Source organism: Podarcis pityusensis (assembly GCF_964106645.2).
Source record: "Podarcis pityusensis genome assembly, chromosome: Z".
Taxonomy (NCBI): Eukaryota; Metazoa; Chordata; class Lepidosauria; order Squamata; family Lacertidae; genus Podarcis; species Podarcis pityusensis.
In genome coordinates this window covers 11,987,475-12,007,430 of record NC_138044.1, presented here as the reverse complement: position 1 = coordinate 12,007,430, position 19,956 = coordinate 11,987,475, and positions in this window count along the sequence as shown.

Sequence of the window (19,956 nt, the reverse complement as noted above, 5' to 3'; positions counted from 1 at the left end):
GGCTTGGGGATAGGAGTATAGCCTAGGGAGTTCTGAGGGCCAGATACAGAGGTCTGGGGGGCCACATTAAACCCCTGGGCCTGAGGTTCCCCACTCCTGGTTCTGCACTTCTTGGGCACCATGTTCTATATCTATTGGTTTCAAGCTATTTGTTGTTGTTGCAAATGGCCCTGAGTGCATTGGCAGAGAGACGTTGTATGAATGTACAAATAAATGCATGCTAAGAACAGCCTCACACAAAACAGCTGTCCCTCATTTACAGGGGAAGGGCCATAGCTCAGTGGGAGAGCATCTGTGCAGCAAGCAGAAGATCGCGGGTTCAATCCCTGGCAACTCCAGGTAAGGTTCGGAGAGACACCTGAAGAGCTACTGCCAGTCAGTGTAGACAATACTGATCTGACTTAGCATTAGGCAGGTTCTGATGTTCCTATGAAAAACCCAGCTTGCATCCATTTCCAGACGATCAGTGGTATAATTGTTGTTGGCCCTTTTTAGTACGTTCTGTTTTTCATGGTAGGAGAATGTGCTACCTTTGTGAATGCCATTAAAGTTGCAACACACATGTAATAACTTTGTTATTATTCAGTAATTACTGTGGGATTCCTTGATTATTTATCTCTCGCAGAGCATACAGTAATTGTGTTTTGGCCGTGGCATCTAAATTGTACTATAATTACAGAAAAATTTATAGGGGTTTTTTTATATAAAAAAATACTTCCTACAAGTTAAGCTTTTAAATCACACAGGCCCCATGTAAATACTTGAAAATTATCCAGTAATTACTTATTTACATTGTAATTAAAATAAGTAATTAGCATACATTTGCAGAGGATTTACATACTTATTGGTGAAAATAGTTTCTGCGGCAGATGCAAAGGAAATCTTGGGCTGAACATAAAAAAGAAGAGGAGGAGGATAATATTCATATGCAAAATGCACCCCCCCAAAGGTATAGTGGTTGATATTTAGTCATTTTGGATCTCAATTGCTAGTAGTTCAAAGTTTCCTGTACATCCCAAAACCACATCCCTCCTTGGGAGAATGTCAGATATTGAGAGGTTCAACAAGAACAAGAACTACAAAAGATTTCTTGCTCTCTTGCGCCACCATGGCAGATGTTTGGAGGGGAAATTGCACCTCTCACCCTTATATACCCAACCAATCACCTATGAGAGAAAGTAATTAATAATACTAATGCTAATGCTAATTTTATTATTTATACCCTGCCCATCTGGCTGGGTTTCCCCAGCCACTCTGAGCGGCTTGCAGCACATAAAAAATAGTAAAACATTAGACATGAAAAATTTCCCGAGACAGGGTTGCTTTCAGATGTCTTCTAAAAGTCAGATAGTTCTTTATTTCCTTGACATCTGATGGGAGGGTGTTCCACAGGGCTGGCACCACTACTGAGAAGGCCCTCTGCCTGGTTCCCTGTAACCTCACTTCTTGCAGTGAGGGAGCCGCCGGAAGGCCCTCAGAGCTGGACCTCTTCATGCAGCGCATAATTAAGGTGTGGAACTTGCTCCTACAGGAGACCAGCAACATGGATGGCTTTGAAAGAGGATTGGGCAAATTCATGGAGGAGAAGTCTATCAATGGCTACTAGCCTCAATGACTACAGTCAGGCCAGTCATGCTTCTGAATACCAGTTGCTGGAAACTGGTAGCACAGGAGATTTGCTCTTGTGCTCAAGTCCTTCTTGCAGATATCCCACTGGAGAATCTGTTTGGTCACTGTGATAACAGGAAGTTGACCTAGATGGGCTTTTGGCCAGACTCAGCAGACTCTTATTATGTTCTCATGTTCAGTCATCTCCCACCCCTCCTTTTCTCCCTTGGGGAACCTTTGGGTCTTCCTCCGCCGCCATCTCCTCTTCCTCCTCCCTGAGGCCATGAGTGTGCCTGTGTTTACATGTGTGCTCCAGAGGGCGAGAGGTTTTAACCGTGATGTCTTGGAGAGCACCAAACGCGTGGGGCTGACCCCCAGCCCTCCTGTCACTGTGCGTGTAATGAGTCCCTGGGAGGATATTGATATGACAGCACCAAAGGCCAAGGTGTGGGAAGGACAGCAATACGTAGGGGTCTCACTCCATTTGTTTCTCTCACCAAATCCATCACGTTAATGGGTCACCTTTCTGTGGCAGTCGATGATTACCTGCTTATCCAAGGAGAGAGGCAGGTACACAGGAGGTTGATGGGGTTGCGGGGAGAAGAGAACAGGGTTTGAGAGGAGAGGTGTATGCCTGCTACTGCCACTATATGTACGGTGGTGGGTGTTCTTTTTATTTATTTTTTTAAGTGTTGTGCTGAGCCTGAAGAATTTATGATGGGTCAGCTCAATTGTGTTTCCCTGCTAGATCAAGGAGACGGAGGCTTATTTGGGACGGATGGAATGACGGTGCTGTTGGTTGTGACAAATGATTGCTTAGGAACGGGGGGGGGGGGGGGAGGTGGCAGGGAAGCTAGCAGGAGCTGCTTCAAAGCTCAGGTCCTCTTCCAAGTTGTGTGTATGTGTGAGACACAACTAACAATGTTTCCTTGTTGCTCTTTGCTTCAAGTGCTTTCACGAACATTTTTTTTGGGGGGGGGTGTGCGTGCGAGTAAAACACTGACTCAGAATGTTGTTGGCGTAGCATGGTGGTTAAGAGACTAACCTATGAATCAGTATTTATTCTGCTTTGAATTTCTGCCACCAACTCACCAGGTGTCCTTAGGCAAGTCTCTTTCCCTCCATCTCACCCCCACTTGCAAAATGGGGATAATAGTACTGCTTCATGGGTTGTTGTAAAAGATTACCATAAGGTAATGCATGCAAAGTGCTTTACAGTCAAAAATGCTATGAAAACACTAAGCATTTTTATTATCATTATTCAGACAGCATTCAGATAAAAGAAATAAAAACAAGAAAGTTGCTGTTGTGTCCATTATTAGTTTTAAATTGTTTGACATGTAATTTTAAAAATGTTTTTATAAACACAATTGCTTAAAATGTTTTTATATGTGTAATTGTATTGTAAATTGATTTGAGATAGGAAGTATAAATGAAGTATAATAATAATAATAATAATAATAATAATAATAATAATTTGTTTGCCACTCCCCCTATGAAACTCAAAGCAGTTTACAAAAAATAAGCATTAAGAAAATATTTCAGTATATGTTTCCATTTTAGGAACTTGAGCAGTACAGTGGTACCTCTGGTTAAGAACTTAATTCGTTCTGGAGGTCCCTTCTTAACCTGAAACTGTTCTTAACCTGAGATACCACTTTAGCTAATGGGGCCTCCTGCTGAGCACGATTTCTGTTCTCATCCTGAAGCAAAGTTCTTAACCCGAGGTACTATTTCTGGGTTAGCAGAGTCTGTAACCTGATGCGTCTGTAACCTGAAGCATCTGTAACCTGAGGTACCACTGTACAAGAGAATTGCCTCTAAAACCTAGAAAGAAATGGAGTTTGATATTTTTTTACTGAAATGTTATTCCAGCTAGATTTGAAGCTGCATTTCATATATAAGAACCATTCAGTCTTGTACACTTGTAGAATGTATGAACTAAGAATCATAAATGCTACCGCTACCACTTAAATATTTCTTACCTACCCTTTACCATGACATCCCAGGGTGGATGACAATTTAAAAATACAATATTGAAATCAATTTATATAGTTTATATAGTTGGGAATAGGTTGGGTAATAGATCTGTACATCTATGTATCAGTTGCCAAAGGCACAGTTAAGGAGCTGTGTCTTTAGCATATGGCCAAACCTACATAATGAAGGTGCTTGGCACATCTGTGTGCAGAGGGAATTCCACGGTGTTGCCACAGGAAATGCTCTCTCCCACCTGCATCCCCACCCCACACATTCAAAGGCGCTGGAACCACTAATTTGCTGATCTTTAACACATGAGATGGTCTGTAGGAGATGGTTTTTCATTTATTTGGATCCTAAGTCATTTAGGGCTTTTACACACTAGGGGAAGCCCCTTGAATTACCTCACAGAAACAAACGGGAAACCAATGCACCTGTTTCAAAAACAGGGGCTTATCTGAGTTCTAAATGGGACCCTAGCCAGTAATCTAATTGCTGCACTTTGGACCAGTTGAAGTTTCAGTGTTGTCTTCAAGGGCAGCCCCATCCAGAGTGCACTGCAGTAATCCAATCTGGAATTGAGCAGAGCATAAAGTACAGAGACCAAGTAGTCTCTCTCCACCCCCCCCACCCCAAGGAGACGTAGCGTATATGGTATGCAGCACCTCTTGTGCCTCGCTGGCAAGGTGAGCACTTTGGGTGGTAGTTCTGGAGGTCTTGTGTCCCCAGAGTCCAACAGTGACCAGGGTACTGAGTAAGAGGCTGAACTGTCACAGGCTCAAGGAGCCAGACCAGGGTCTGAACTTGATACTGGTGTTCAGGGCAGTAGCGTAGCTAGCCAAGGCTGTAGGATGCCACGGGGGAGCTTGAGGTCGGCACAGTGGTTGTTTCATATTTGTGGTGCTTCAAGGGGGGGATGTGTGAAACGGGGGACGCCCCAGGTGTTGGCAGGGGTTGCTACACTGCTGGATCAGGGGACCAGATGCCACAGCACCAGGGCCTGTAGAACTGAAAGTGGCACTATTCCAGGCACCTTTTGCCAGGTTTGCAGAAATGGGTGCTTCACACAGTACCTAACCAGCACAACCGTGCATTGAGCTCTCCAGGTGGGAGGCCATGGAATGCAGAAGGACCCAGAGGGTTGGACCTTTAAGAACTTGTACTTTTCAAAGGAAGGGGGCAGAGCCCAGAATAGGTGAGCTGGAGGCAGGGGCCCCCAAAGCCTCAGCTCACTTCCAGCCCTTGTCAGAACACGAGGCTCACTAGGAGCTTTCCATGGTGCTGCAACAACTGAGCTGTTTAGGCTTGGGCTTGACTCAACTTGACACAGCTCAACTCATCTGTGGTCCAATTATTTGCTCTGCCACCCCCCATGCTGTCATTTCATAAGAGTGCTGTAATTCTACTGTTCCTTTCAGCGTGTGTTGGTGTGGATTCTTCTGGCTGTACTGGGTGCTCTCTATAAAGAAAAATAAAGATCCTTTGGCTACCTTGTCTCTAAAGCTAAGACTCACACCAGGGAAAATTCTCAAAATTCACCCCCACCAAATATTCCCACCCCCTCACTTTTTCAAATGACTAATAGTGCTAGGCTACAGAATGTATCTGTGAGGAGGGTTTGATTGCTTTGTAGGGTGGGTTAATTTGCAGATATTTGCAGCAAGACTGCATGCCCTCAGATGAGGTTACCTGTTGTGTCTCTGAATTCTTCACATCAGGAGTCATGCCTGGATAAGAGAGACTGATGCAGAAAGACAGAGACTGGGATTTTGGAGGGAAAGTCATTTATACTCATACAATTTTAAAAGGAGAACCTGTAGTGGATTGCTCCTTTAGGTTTTCCATTTCCCCCCTTCATTTTTTAGCTTTAAAAAAAATTCTGAACACTGCTTGCAGCTTCCTACCAGCCATAATTCCTGGAATGCCTTTGGAGCAATCTCACATAATTATGTCAGTCCCAAATAATTATGGGGGAAATGGCCATCAGGGAGTGGTTTGAGCCACAGTTTCTGGTGAGACTCAGTAAGGAAACTAGCAAACCCCACCCAAAAAATTCAGGGAATTTTATCTTCTACTGCCCCCAGAAACAATAGAAATGTAGCCCTCATTTTTTTGCAGAGGGAGAATGTTTTCGGGAATATCGATTTTTTTTGAGAGGTGGGGGTCGGGATTTTAGTCCAGTTTTGTGAGCTGCCTTGGGGATTGGGGCTAAAATGATAAATCCTTTATGAAATGTTGCTGGTTTAATTATAATTACATTTATCTCCTGCCTTTTTGCAGTTCTTCTCTCTCCATTTTATCTTCACAACAACCTTGTGAAGTAGGTTTGAATGACAGATTGCCAAATGCAATTCTGGGAGCTTGAAAGCTAATGAGGATATGAGCCCCATTCTAACCTTCCAGTTGCTGGTGGACTCCAGCTCCCATCAGCCCCAGCCAGCATGAACAATGGTCAGATATTGTGGGAGTTGGAGTCTAATAACACTGGGATGGCCACTTCCCCACCTCTGCTGTAACCACTGTACCACACTCTCCCTTTTCCTGCTTTGCCATGGTGCAAGTTGTCTTGAGGGCCACTTTGAACTGAATGGTGGTGTAAACATTTTGAATGAATGAAGGTCTGGACCTACTGAGAAACCGTAAAAATGGAAGAGCGTTGTGTGCAAATGGGCGGCGGAAGAAATGAAAATTGTACATGTTTGGGCCCTAAATGATACCGGTAAGTTTGTGCAAGCTTATGTAAATCACACAAAAAGTGACAAGTTTTCCTATTAAAAGATAATTGTAATCAGGTTGCTGGACGTGGCTTGTGCTGATGATCAGAGATAGACGGCTAGCGCAGAAAGATGGATTGTTTTAATTTGCACCAATTAAATTGAAGTTCATAGGATCATCTTCCTCAATCTTCATGAATACTTTATTTTCTGGCTGCTCTGGAGCTATTAAAAAGAATGATTGAGCCCAACGCCAGGCATAGTGTGTTTTATGAAATATCACCTTTAAAGGATTTGAGTACGCCATTTTCTTAATGAGTTTTCTAGTACCTAATACCCTTCTATATTACTACATTTTTAAAAGGGGGGATTGATCTGGAAAGTGCTTGGACTGCAGGTAATGATACATTTGCCTAGGATAAGATGGTGGACCATGTATCATGTTACTGCTCCGGAAATAATAAATTGCTTTGGGTTGGGAGGGTGCCGTTCCTTTTTCTGTGGCTACTTCCTGTTCGCCTATGGTGAATCTTCTTGTCTCTGGACTGCTGTTTGTGAAATTAGACAATATTGAAAGACAATCTAGACTAGGCTTCTCCAACCTGGTGCCCTCCAGATGTTTGTGACATCTCATAACACTAGAATGTCCAGTGCATTTTATATATTATTACATTTATATCCCACCTTTCTTCCAAGGAGCCCAAATGGTGTTCATAGTTCTCCTGTCATTTTATCATTGCACGAATCCTATGAGGTAGGTTAGGCTGAGAGTCTGTGACTGGCCCAAGGTCTCCCAGTGAGCTTCAGGGTCAAGTGGGCACAAGAGCTCTGGTTTCTCAGGTCCTAGTCTGACACACTAACCACTATGCCACACCGGCTCTCAATTAAGTTGAGAATTGGAAGATTCAGGAAAGTACTTATCCACACGGGGCATGGTTAAACTATGGAACTCACTCTAGCAAGAGTGGATTAGAAGAGGATTAGACAAATTTATGGAGGAGAATAAGACTGTCAGAAGCTTCTAATCCTGATGGCTACCTTTTACCTCCACTGCTGGAACCTGAAGGAAGGAAGAGTGCTGGTCCTTCTTGTGCGATTCTTGTGGGCTTTCAGGTCCTTCTTGTGGGCTGCTATGAAAGCAAGATGCTGGACTAGATGGACCACTTAATTTCGTCTTATGTTAGACTGCAACTTCCGCCAGCTTCAGTTAAATGGCCTATGGCCTGGGAGTCAAAGTCCAAAACATCTGGAGGTCATCAGTTTTGGGAAGGCCAACCACTGATCCCCTCCAAAGGACAACCTATGCAATCCAGACTACAGCGTACTCAGGCACCATATGCACTAGAGCATGGTGCTTATTGGCCAGCCCTGCCATTAGGCCAGGGATGGAGAAACCTGTGGCCCTCTCATCAGCCTCGGCTAGCATTGCCATTGCTCAGGGATGAGGAAGGCTGGAAGGCTACAGGATCTTCATATTTGCTCTTGACAGTGAAGCTTCGGTCACAGGTAACAGATGCTGCAGGAAGAGAAGAGAGCTGTCATGAGGAATCCACAGTGGAGGGGCAGTTTCCCTACCCAGATGAACCATAATCTCCAGATTATGATCTTTCATTTTTTAAAAAATGAAAGTTTGAAGAAGTTAGTGGTAGCTGGTGGCCCCTGGGGCTGGCAGGGCAGAAGGAAGGGAGCCCTAACAGTAGGTTGCGCCATAACCAATGATGGGTGAAACCAATTAATTCTACTTTTGTCCACATCCTCTAATGTGTTCCAGCCATTATGCAACTCAGATGCTTGTGGGGACCGAACACAATAGTTTTTCCTTAAGAGCAATAATCCTGGAGCAGCTGGTAAAAAAGAAATAGATACTTGAATGTTTTCTTAAACTAGGGGTAGACAAACCTGTCCACTTCAGTTCTCTGTGTTTTTCATTTTTCCAGTCTTAAATTCAGTTCTTCATATTCCTGCATCAATCCGCATTTTCTTTTCTTTTCAAATACCCTCGTGAAAAATTGTTGACAACTTAGTGTGAATATCTCTTAATATATTTTTTTGCAAGTAGTTTTGACCAATAGACCCATTTTTGCGAGCTAAATCTATGCAATTTTTGCACATGCTATTGGGCTGGAAAACTGCATCACAAATTTCAGAGCAGTATTTGGGTTTTTGCAAAATGGTCCTGCAAGTGTGAATTTGGAGTTTCACATTAACATGCAAATAAAACCGAATTTCTCATCCATCCCTAATTAGAACCAATGCAAGGTTTCTCCTGCTTTCTGCCTAGACATAGGTGTCAGTTGCTAAGAGAACCCAGACTATTAGCAGGACCTAGTTTGTTTTTAATTCCTTTTTTTATTTAAAGTTTCTTCAGTTATACAAAATAGAGCGGAAAAAAGAGTGTAATATATGCTAATACATATATGATTATTAATAACCTACTATATTCTGTATAAACTCATTCCAAATATCAATAAATTTAGCCAAACAAAGTTTGCGTCTATAAACAATCTGTTCATATGTTGCGAGTGTTGTCATGTCTTCAATCCATTGATTAAAGGGGAGAATATTTTTATTCTTCCAGTTCATCAATATCAGTCTTTTGGCTGTAGTTAGGCCATGTAAAATCCATTTTTGTTGCCCAGTTTTCAACTTCCATATAATAGGTATATAATTCAAAAGAATATTTTCCTCTGAAAATGTTATTTTTTTCTGTGCAGTCAAATTTATACAGTTCAACACGTTCTCCCAAAGCTTAGTTAGAATAGGACACTGTAAGAACATATGTTTCAAAGAGACATTATCCTTATTACATTAGACAGCCCTTTGCTACAGAGCCTAAGACATCCAATCATTTGTTAAAGTCTGCACATCAAACTAATTTATTGATAACAAATATCTGTGCAAAGTGATCACCGGCTTTTTGGTTTCAAAATATTTGACCAATTTTTCTAATAACTCTGGTGTCTCAGAGGCTGAAAAAGCTGCGGGTCCAAACACTGTGGTTACAAGATACTGTAGCTGCAGATGCTACCACTGGACTGCATCTGATGTGCTGCAGTAGCAGCAAATAGTTAGACTATGGAACTCACTCCCACAAGAAGCAGTGATGGTCACTAATTTGGATGGCTTTAAGAGAACATTAGGCAAGTTCATGGAGGATAAGGTATCAGTATCTACTGGCCACAATTACTATGCTATACTTCCACAGATGGAGGCAGTAATCCTTCTGAACACAAACTGCAGTGTGGGTTGTGTTGGGTCCTGCTTGTGTGTTCCCCACAGGCATCTGACTAGCCACTGTGAGAACAGGGTGCTGGCCTAGATGGCCTGATCCAGCAGGGTTTTTGTTATGATCTTTTGGGATGGGAAATAATACTTAATTTGAGAGATTGCTTTGACCTGAAGGCTGCATATCAGAACCACACCCTAGTTCAGTAGAGAGAATACCACTCACAATCAAGTAGGGTTACCAAGGAGAGTCCTCTTTTAGAAGGTCCCTCTTTTTTGAAGTTCTGCCTAATCCAAGACTATTTTAAAGGTGAAATAACCCTAAAAAGGAAAAGGGGAGGAGACATTGAAGTTGTGCGTCAGCAGTTTTTACTGGGCCAGGAGACTGAGCATCTCACAGGTCACCTGGTTGCAGTCTATGGGACGCTGGACTATTAGGGCAAATGGAGAACTGCCCCACCAACCTCAATCTGCCCTCAGCCACCCTTCACTTGCTTGGTGTCCCATTAACAGCCAGTCCAGTGTGTGTGTGTGTGTGTGTGTGTGTGTGTGTGTGTGTGTAACACTACCTATCAGTTCCCTTTTCCATAGGTTCAGTGTTGTTGAACACAGCAGGGAGGAGGAGGATGGGAACAAAACTAGAATTTATTGGCTCTGGCTCCCCCTACTGTTGGGCTCCATTTCTTTTGCCCTACCAGTGTGAATGGGCACCAGGAAGCACTGCCAGGAAGACTTCCTCCCACATTTCTGAGCTTAACCCAGAATGCCAGAGACAAGTGGTTGCTGTTGAGGAGTCTACAGCCCTTTCTTTGTAGCATTTCCCCTAAACTGTTTTGTTGAATCTGGGAGGTGAGGGCCTTATTATACATGCTTGGCAAATGTATCGGCCTTGCTTGGGAAGGAAAAGGAGCCAACCACGGCCTCCTGCGGGTCATGGTGACAGGGCACTGCCATTGTGTCTCATTCCTTCGTAATGCAGTGCCATTCTCTTTCTACATAGGGTTGAGCAGCCGCAATCATAATTAACCCTGCTAATTAATCAGAGCATAACTTATTAATTGCTCACATGCCAGAGCTCTCTCCTAGAGCAGGTGCTTCCACGGTGGCTGCGTGGGACCCTAATGGGATAATAAAGAGGCTCATGCAATGGGGAGGCAGTGGCCCAGCAAAACCTCAACATCTGGGCCAGCCGGCAGCTGCAATTTGGGCATCCTACAACCCTTCCAGCAACAAAGAGCTTGTGTTAAGTTGGTTAAGGAGATGGTGAGTGTAACATTTTCCCCAGTTGCATAGTAAATGCGTTGGTTGCCATCTCAGCTGAGCAAGTCTATCTTTGGAGCTGTATCCAATGCTAGATTCATAGAGTAAACGCGTTGAAATGAATGAACAGCTAACTTGGGTCTATTAATTTCAACAAGGTAAAACGTAGTTGGAGCAAACCTGAGGCTTAAAAAGCATCCAGATGTTCACTCTAGAGAAAAAGGTAAGTGTGTGTGTGTGTGTGTGTAACGTTTTTTATTAACATAAAATCTAAAGCACAGACAAATGACAAAGAAAACAATCAAAACATAGGAGCAGTACAGTTGTATTTTCCAAACAAATGAAAAACAGATCACAAAGCAAAATAAAAACAGCAAAACACATCATGACAGCCAAATTTCACAATTTGGTGGGGGAAGAGAGTTTTGTATATCTGAATTTGACATGTAAGAAATGAAAAGGCAAGGCTTTTAATAGGGTTTGATTGATTGGATTGGACTAGTACTTGACTAAATGTTGATCTTAAATAGAATCATAGGTGCAGAATCATACATAGCTGACTTCAATAAAGCACAGGCTTTCTCTATATACAGAGAAAAAACAATTCGTAATACAAAAAAAATCAAGTTGATTGTACATCAAGATTCTATATTCATTTTAATCTATTATTTTATAGTTCTTAATTTTGAAAACAAACAAAAAATCTAGGCATTTTGGTCCCAGAGTCTGAGATGCTGTGGGAAGATGCAGTGCAGGTGTCTAGAGATGAGGCGAATTCCAGGATTATTTTCATGCCACTGCCAAGGGCATTCCTACCCCTTTGGGTTCAGGGATGTTGGTGCAGCTGGGATGCTGGATGTTGGCAATGGGGATGCTTGCTTCCCACCCCAATCCATTCCAAGGACAAGCCATTGGCTTCAATGGCTTTTGGTGACCATTGCCATGTAGCCAAATCAGATTGGCTGCATGTTGCTGTGGCATCAACACACTTTATCCTGACATGGCTGTCGATTGGCTGGGGTCGCCTGGGTAAGAAACTCTTCTATACTGCTGGGATAGCTCAATTAGTGGAGACTCTTCATTTCATGGTTGTGGGTTCGAGTTCCACACTGGGCAAAAGATTCCTGCATTGCAGGAGGTTGAATTAGATGACTCTTGTGGTCCCTTCCAACTCTACAATTTTATACAGAAATGATAGGACAAAAGACCCCCAGTTTAAGGGCTGGCTACTGTCCTTTTCTCCATAGCCTTAATATTTCACTAAGTATTAAGTTACAGGCTTGGCCTTTTCCTTCCCATCCCCGCCCCGCCCCCTTCTCCTGATTGCACACGACCCTGTATGATCTGCCTCACCCGCATTCAGCTTAATTGTCCTAAAATTGGTGATAGATTAAAAGAAAATAATTAGCCCTAATTATCTTAATTGAATGGCTAATTCATTAATTAAGAGGCTTAATTTCTTCTTCTTCTTCTTCTTTAAAAAAAAACCTCCTGCACTTAAGAGTCTCTGCAAAGGAAGAATTTTGACTTCCTAGCAGGAATAATCACTGAGAGTCTGGCGAGGTTTTGCAAGGAAACTTCGGCATGGCAAAGGTTTAAGCCTGAGACAAGTAATCTGAGCAGCCCCCTCATTATAGAAGGTGATTGAGCAAAGCTATAAATACTTGCTGGCAATTAAAACCAGGACAATTGCTTTTTATCTGTTTTCAAGGTCCCCCACCCCCCTTTGCACGACAGCAGGGCATAACAAGAGACAAGACTCCTTTTCGATCTCTCTCTCTCGTGCTCCCCTCCCCTGATCCAGAAGAGTAGCGGGTTTGTTAATTAGGAAGCTTTTTGAATTAGATTATTTGCATGTCTGAACAGGGCTAGGGTATTAACTATCCCAGAGGACATGCTATAATAACCTCTTCAGTGGCTTTTAAGATCCCCCGAGGAACCGAGGAGTCTGGAGACGTTAGGGAGGAAGGGGGGGTCCCTAACCCATCCAAAAGAAGCGAAAGTGCACAACGTTTTCATCCAATTAGGTATGGATTAGCCGGCTCGGTGTCTTTGAATGCTCCTTTCCCAGTGAAAGGTGTTCTCTTCCTGGAGCCTTTTGAGAAAATCATCAGGGACATTCTAATTCGGCCCCGTAAGTGAAATCACAATATCCTCCTTTCTCCTCCAAGAAGGAACGACAAAATCGTTACGGCGGTAGATAAAATTGGGGCGGGTTGGGGCGCGGGGAAGGGGGAGGGGGTAGGCGCGCGCACGATCACACACAGCGTGTTGTTAAGTTCCTTTTTTATTGACTAGCTTCAGACTAAAACCTCGAGACTGACTAGTGCTATAGGCTGGCAGTGGTTGCCCCAAGTATTTGGGCCGCCTTCTGGGCATAAGGTCAGGGGCTTTCCACAGCTTGAGGCAGGAACTTTGGGAACTGACGATACAGCCGAGGCCACATTCACACCAGCAATTTAAAGCACTTTAAATTGTACCACTTTAGGAACCACAGCCTCCTCAAAGAACCCTGGGAACTGTAGTATCACAGAGCTACAGTTCCCAAGATGCTTAACACCCCCTAAAGTTCCCAGGATTCTTTGGGAGAAGCTATGACAGTTGCAGTGGCGCAAGGGTGCTTTAAATGATTGATGTGTGGATGTGTCCCTAGTGCAGTGAGCTATTCTGTGTCAGGCCATATGGACCTGGAACTGGTGCTCTCTAGATATCAGCACTTTGTCCCTCTGGTGGAGAACCATGGGAAAGGCCGAAAAACTGTGTTCTGCAACTCCCAAGTCTTTGTGATTCCTCAGGAAAGCTGGAATGGGATCTCATTGGGCACCTCTACCACTAAACAATGTACGAAACACAAGAGACGCCAGGGAACTTTGTTGGGTCAATGGTGGTCCTCTGAGGCAACTGGAGTAAAGATCAGCTCTCCCTCTCAGCACCTGACTCCTGGCTTCCCTCCCACCCTCTTAAGTACCTGCCTGTGTATAGAAGGGATATGGAACCTATGGTCCTCCAGATGTTGCTGGACTCCAACTCCCATTATTCCAGATCATTTGTCATGCTGGCTGGGGCTGATGAGAGTTGTAGTCCAGCAACAGCTGGAGGATATCAATTTATTCATTTATTTATTATAGGTATATCCCACCTCTCCTCTAAGAAGCCATAACAACAACAACAATTTATACCCCACCCTCCCTGGCCAAAACCGGGCTCAGAGCGGCTAACATCAATTGCATAACACATTAACATAAAATCAGGCAATCGATTAAAATACATCCTAAAATTAGATCAGGATCAGAATAAAATCTAATCAGGTGGCAACCCGCAGATTAGGGTTGGGGACCTTAAATGCTCACCAGGCCCAACTGCTTGTGCTGAACTTACATGAGCCTGTGAGAAAAATTGGGGGAGGGGGCACTTTCATGCAAGTTCTTATGAAAGGGGATGCTCTAGCACCCTTTCCCTGAAGAAATGCAGTCTTTTGCAGAAAGAAAGGAATACATATATTCCTATATATATATATAGTCTGAATCCAACCTCCTGCCACTGAAAATCTGTTTGGGGGCCTATTTTTTCTCATCTTTGTTGAGCAGCAGCAGCAGCAACCAATGTCTACATTTAAGGATATCTTAGCAGGCCCTGGGAGGCCTCTCTGGTATTTACCAGTGAGAGGAAAGAGCATTGCTAAACTCAGTGAAGTACCAAATGGAATGAAGCAAAGCTTCTCTCTCTCTCGTCCAAATGCCATTGATTTTCTCACCCCCCCCTTTCCTTTCTCTTTTATTGCTATTGCTGGGATTTAATTTGAAGGAAGCTAAATGAAAGCTTCAGGAGAAATATGATTATTATGAAATGCTCGAGGTGGTTAGTCCTGTTCATCACCCGGCACCTGTGGGGACCGCTCTGTGCCACTTCTCCTGTGCCACACCTTGCACTTTGGTTTGGGAGCCATAATATTGCTTTCTAATTGAAATGGATTTCTAAAACCGTAATAAAGGAAACTACCTGGAAGTTGTGGGGGGAGGAACAATGGCACACATCACAAGCAGCCATAAATCTAAGTGACTATGAATGTGCTGAGGATAAATTGGCCTCCCCACCCAGCTGGCGAATGTTTACTTATTCTGTAGTCTGACCTGTTGTTTTGTAGCAGTTTGAATTTCTTAGGTGAGAACACCAGGCCAATGGCCTCCCTGTGGTTCTGTGTGACCCGAGCTGTGTCTATGCACCGTTTTGATTTATGGATGAAAGCCTCTGGCAGAAACCAAGTCCGTAGTTCCAGTTCTTCATCCTGCACTGGGGACATGCACAGATCTTGGCAGACGAGGCCAATGAGCTCATTGCTGTTCCATGAAGCCCCTTTTGGGTTCCAACCGCATCTTTATCTTTCCCACATGTGTCACCACATATGACATCCCAATGTTTCCATGATAAAGAATATTTACCAAAAAAAAAAAAAGGTTGTAAGAGGGGTGGGGTGGGCCCCACAAAAACAGTCCATGGAGGACTGACCTTGCTCAATTGCCATGGAATGCTCTTAGAGGGTGGGGGGTGGGAAATGGAGGGAGAGCAGTAATGGAATGGAGTATCCTGAAAGGGGCATGGCTGAATGGGAGCACACTATGCTGTCATGTTCTGTTTCAGGCCTATGTGCCATGATGACTATGCGCTTCTGATGACAGTCAGTATGGATTGGGAAATGTGTACCTTATTATTATCAAACCTCCTACTCCTTCCACCTCCATGATAACTTGCAATCAGGGGAGCAAAAATCTCTGTACGATCTCGGCTTACGTCTCTGGGGAATCTCTCTTTACACACCCACTTGTGAAGTTGTGTGACCCAGCACACATTAGCTAAACGATGGTACGAATCTCTTATGCATGCAGGGTAATAACTAAGCAGCACGCACTCTGGCGGAAACCATTACAGGCCGTTTTAGTGCAATAAAAGTGGCTTAACGGGGAAGGCTCTTGGCAATTTGGATCTCTGCGTTTGCAGGAATGAAAGTTTGTGACAAATGAGACCTGTTTCTGCCCCCCTCTTTTGTTTTGTTTTGTTTTTGAGCTCCTGAAAACCAGATTCTGTTATACCCCCTCTAGGCTATAATAAAAGCCTTATAGGATTCCAGAATCAGCCATGCAATAGGGTTTAGATCCACATCTGTGGGCGTTCTGCTGGATTCAGGATTGCCGGCTGCCAAGATGGAAAGAAAGAAAGAAAGAAAGAAAGAAATCTGGACTTTTCTTTTAAAGCTGTGCATCATCATCATCATCATCACCAATACAATTTTTGCAATAAAGCAAACACTAATTTGATTTATTACCTTAAGAGTGGGTCACAAAATTCAAAATGCCCTGTTAAAAACAATTTTTAAAAATTAAGAAGGTAATTATTGTAATATGAACCCGCTGGTTCAGATCCTGCCCTTTGGAGAGAGCAGGTCTGCTGCATCCTCTGTGTGGCATGTGAGCCTAGGCACCAGCTAGGACACCAAGTTAACCCTATCCTCCCCAAAAGAGCAGCTAGGTAAAAAAATTGCATTCCCATTTTATATTCAAGCAATCCAGGACAGTAAAGTCCAATCCCATTACACAGAGATTTCATAAAATTGCAGATTGTTGTAGTACCACACCTTAACCATCTTTTATCCGGGTTTATTACTGTGTCTCTGTATGGACCTTTAGAAAATCCCTGAGCTCTGCTAGATGTATGGGGCTTATTCTCCAAACCCTGCTTTGGTATGAGAATGAACAATTTCAAGATTTGGCAGCCTTAGTTGGGCTTAGAGCATGGCTGGGGGATTTGTGGTTCTCCATATATTTGCTGGACTCACATCAGTTCCAGCAAGCATGGCTCAATTGCCAGGGATTATGGGAGTTGGAGTCCAATGACGTCCAGAGTGCCACAGGTTTCCTCAGCCCAAGCTGAGTTAGCATAGCCACAGATGATTGGCTGGTATAGGCCATGTGGTAGCCGTCTGCCCCTTGTCCAGCATGTTTTCTTTTAGGCCATTTGGCTTCTTAAAACCAGTCACATTTGCACTATACACTTTGTTTGGGCTCAGTTGTTGTTTTAGGTACTTTACAAGCATCTTGGGAACTGTTGTGTGTTAAGGGTGCTGGAAGTTGTTAGGAACTACAATTCCCACATTGGTTTAACAGCCAATCCTGCTTTACTGAGAACTCTGGGAATGGTAGCTTTGTGAGGGGAGTGTGTGTGTGTCTTCTAACAACTATCAGCACCCTTAACAAACTATAGCTCTCATGCTTATTTGTGGGTGAGGGGGTTTGCCAGGACTGTTTAAAGTACTTTAAATGTATGAGGTGAAAGTGGTCTTCCCATCACTGTTCTATTACTGGAGATCCTATTCTGGTCTTTATGCTGTGTTAAAGTCCCATTAAAGGGCTTTGTTCAGGGTGCTGATTATTATAACTGAATATTTTTAGTTCCTGAAGTAATATGAATTTATTTTAACACAGCAACACACAATTCCCCACTTACATATACAACAGTATTTTCCAAGCCATATGCCCATCCATAATCTCTCCAAGAATAAACAAAAGTATACAATTTATTTTGAAATTTATACTGCTGATTACTGTCAGCTCTACATGGAATACAAGCTGCAATCTTTTCTATAGTTAAAATACCCTGCAGCTTACATGCCCAGTTTTGTATTGTGGGCTATGTCTTCCCAAAGTTAATCAAATTTTGCCAACACCAGTGTAGGTTGAAGCAGACCACATTGTTTAAAAGTCAAATTAACAGATGTATTTCCCAGTGACAGCCTGACCATGTGCAGCTTGGTCATGCAAGTACTGTGGGCTCATCCATATTTCCTATTGCGCTGCATTTCTAGGCACAATTCTGCGCTTAAAGCTCTGTGTCTGAGCGCTTCCACACCCTGTGCTTTCCTTGTGAAAACCCACTCTATACCTCTGAAAACAATTCTGTGGGAAAACCACCATTTGTCATTTGTTCCAATTTAGTGGGTTTCCCAGTGGAAAGTGGTGGGGCTGGGGAAAGCACAGGGCAAAAGGTAGATGTGGATGAGCTAATAATAATAATAATAATGTTATTATTTGTACCCTGCCTATCTGGCTGGGTCACCCCAGCCACTCTGGGCGGCTTCCAACAAAGATTATGTCACACATTAAAAACTTCCCTAAACAGGCTGCCTTCAGATGTCTTCTAAATGTCAGATAGTTAATCTCTTTGACATCTGATGGAAGGGCGTTCCATAGGGCGGGTGCCACTACCGAGAAGGCCCTCTGCCTGCTTCCCCTGTAGCTTTGCTTCTCGCAGTGAGGGAACCGCCAGAAGGCCCTCGGCGCTGGTCCTCAGTGTCCGGGCAGAATGATGGGGGTGGAGACGCTCCTTTAGGTATACTGGGCCGAGGCCATTTAGGGCTTAATGAACATAAGAACGCAAGAGTCTCCTGGACAGGGCAACGGCCCCTCTAGTCCAGCATCCCATTCTCACAGTAGCCAAACGGGTGCTTGTGGAAAATCCACAAGCAGGACCTGAGCACAAGAGCAGCACTCTATTCTCCCCTCCTGTAGTTTCCAGCAATTGACATTAATGTGTAGGGAATTGGGGGGTATGCATGCTCACCCATCCACCAATGTTCCAAGCATGTTGTCTGTGGCATGCTTTGTGGAAGGTCTGAAAGGGGGCTTCGAACATGTTCAGGAGCCTTGTTGGAATCAGCCCTATTGATCTATCCCCGAGTTTTCAGTCACAATGAGACTTCTAACTGTATTCAGCTGAATGTATTTTGAAGCCTCCTTTAAACCTTCCGATCCAGTGCAAGAAGGTTGGCGTTGAATGGGTATGTCACTAATATTGAGTCAGACTGTTGGGCCATCTAGCTCAGTATTGTCTACACTGACTGGCAGAGGCTCTCCAGGATTTCAGGCAAGGTTTTTTCCCAGCCCTACCTGGAGATGCTGGGGATTCAACCTGGACCTTCTGTCTGCAAAGCAGGTGATGTACCACTCAGTTATGGCACTTTCCCTAAAGTTAAATAAAGATTCTAGTCCTTATGAACCTGAATAAAGAGCTTTGAGGTTTTATTACAATCAAGTGGTATATAAAACTTGTGAGCTATAAATTAAAAATAGATGACTATAGAACCCGAAAAGGTTCATTCAAAAGGCAAGTCTACATACCCACCCACCCATATACGTGTATACATAACATATCTACACACATTTATTGTTTGGTACTCTCAAGGTTATTTTGTTAAAGTCATTTAAAAATGCTGTTTTTTCTTTACTTTCCTAAGATGGGTCTTTTACTTTTTGAAAAAGGGTTTTGAGGTTGCTGCTGAACTGCATTTATATTGCTGCGAAGTTCCTTTGCCTTCTCCTTGAGACGGGTGTCCAGTGAAGCCAGGAGAAAAAGGCCTTATCAGTCAACTCCACCAGAGAAAGTCAAGCCATGAATTATATCGGGAATAGAACCGGTGTAGGGGAGAGAGCGAGAGCGCAGGATTGTGGGCCGCTGGGTGACAATAAACTTGTCCCGACAACTTGTCCTCCATCATTCAAGTTCAGAGATACCAGATCTGGACTTTAACTACAGTCTCTCTCTCCCCCTCACCCCCTCCCCTGCTCAGCCCCACAACACCCTTATCTTTAAATCTCTCGTGCGACCTACGAAAGAGATGGAGGTTACCCTCAAGGATATCTGTCAGCGAGGAAACTTGCACAGAGAGGAAGTTTATAACTGACTGGAGAGGCGAGTATCACGTTTAGATTTAACTTAAAGCTGTTTTAACTCCAGATAAGTTATCTGATTTGCCAGTGGGGGGTGGGGGGGGAGAGAGAAAACTAGATCTGGCTCTCTAAAGATGGTTGAGAGGAATGCCATTGTTTAGGCTGATGTGTACAAAAGCTTTGTGTGGGTTGGCTTATTATAAAAACTAGAGGGTTTCTTTTCCAGTGTGCCCCCCCACCCCTATCATACTGATTTTCATGTTATTTTCATGTTTTATTTATTTATTAAACTTTTTAGCTGCTTGTCATCAAGATCTAGAAACGTACATTGAAGAACATAAATATTTTATAAAACAGAACAGAAAATAAACTAAGCATTAACCTTCCATACAAAACACACATAATAATAATAATAATAATAATAATAATAATAATAATAATAATATTTATAC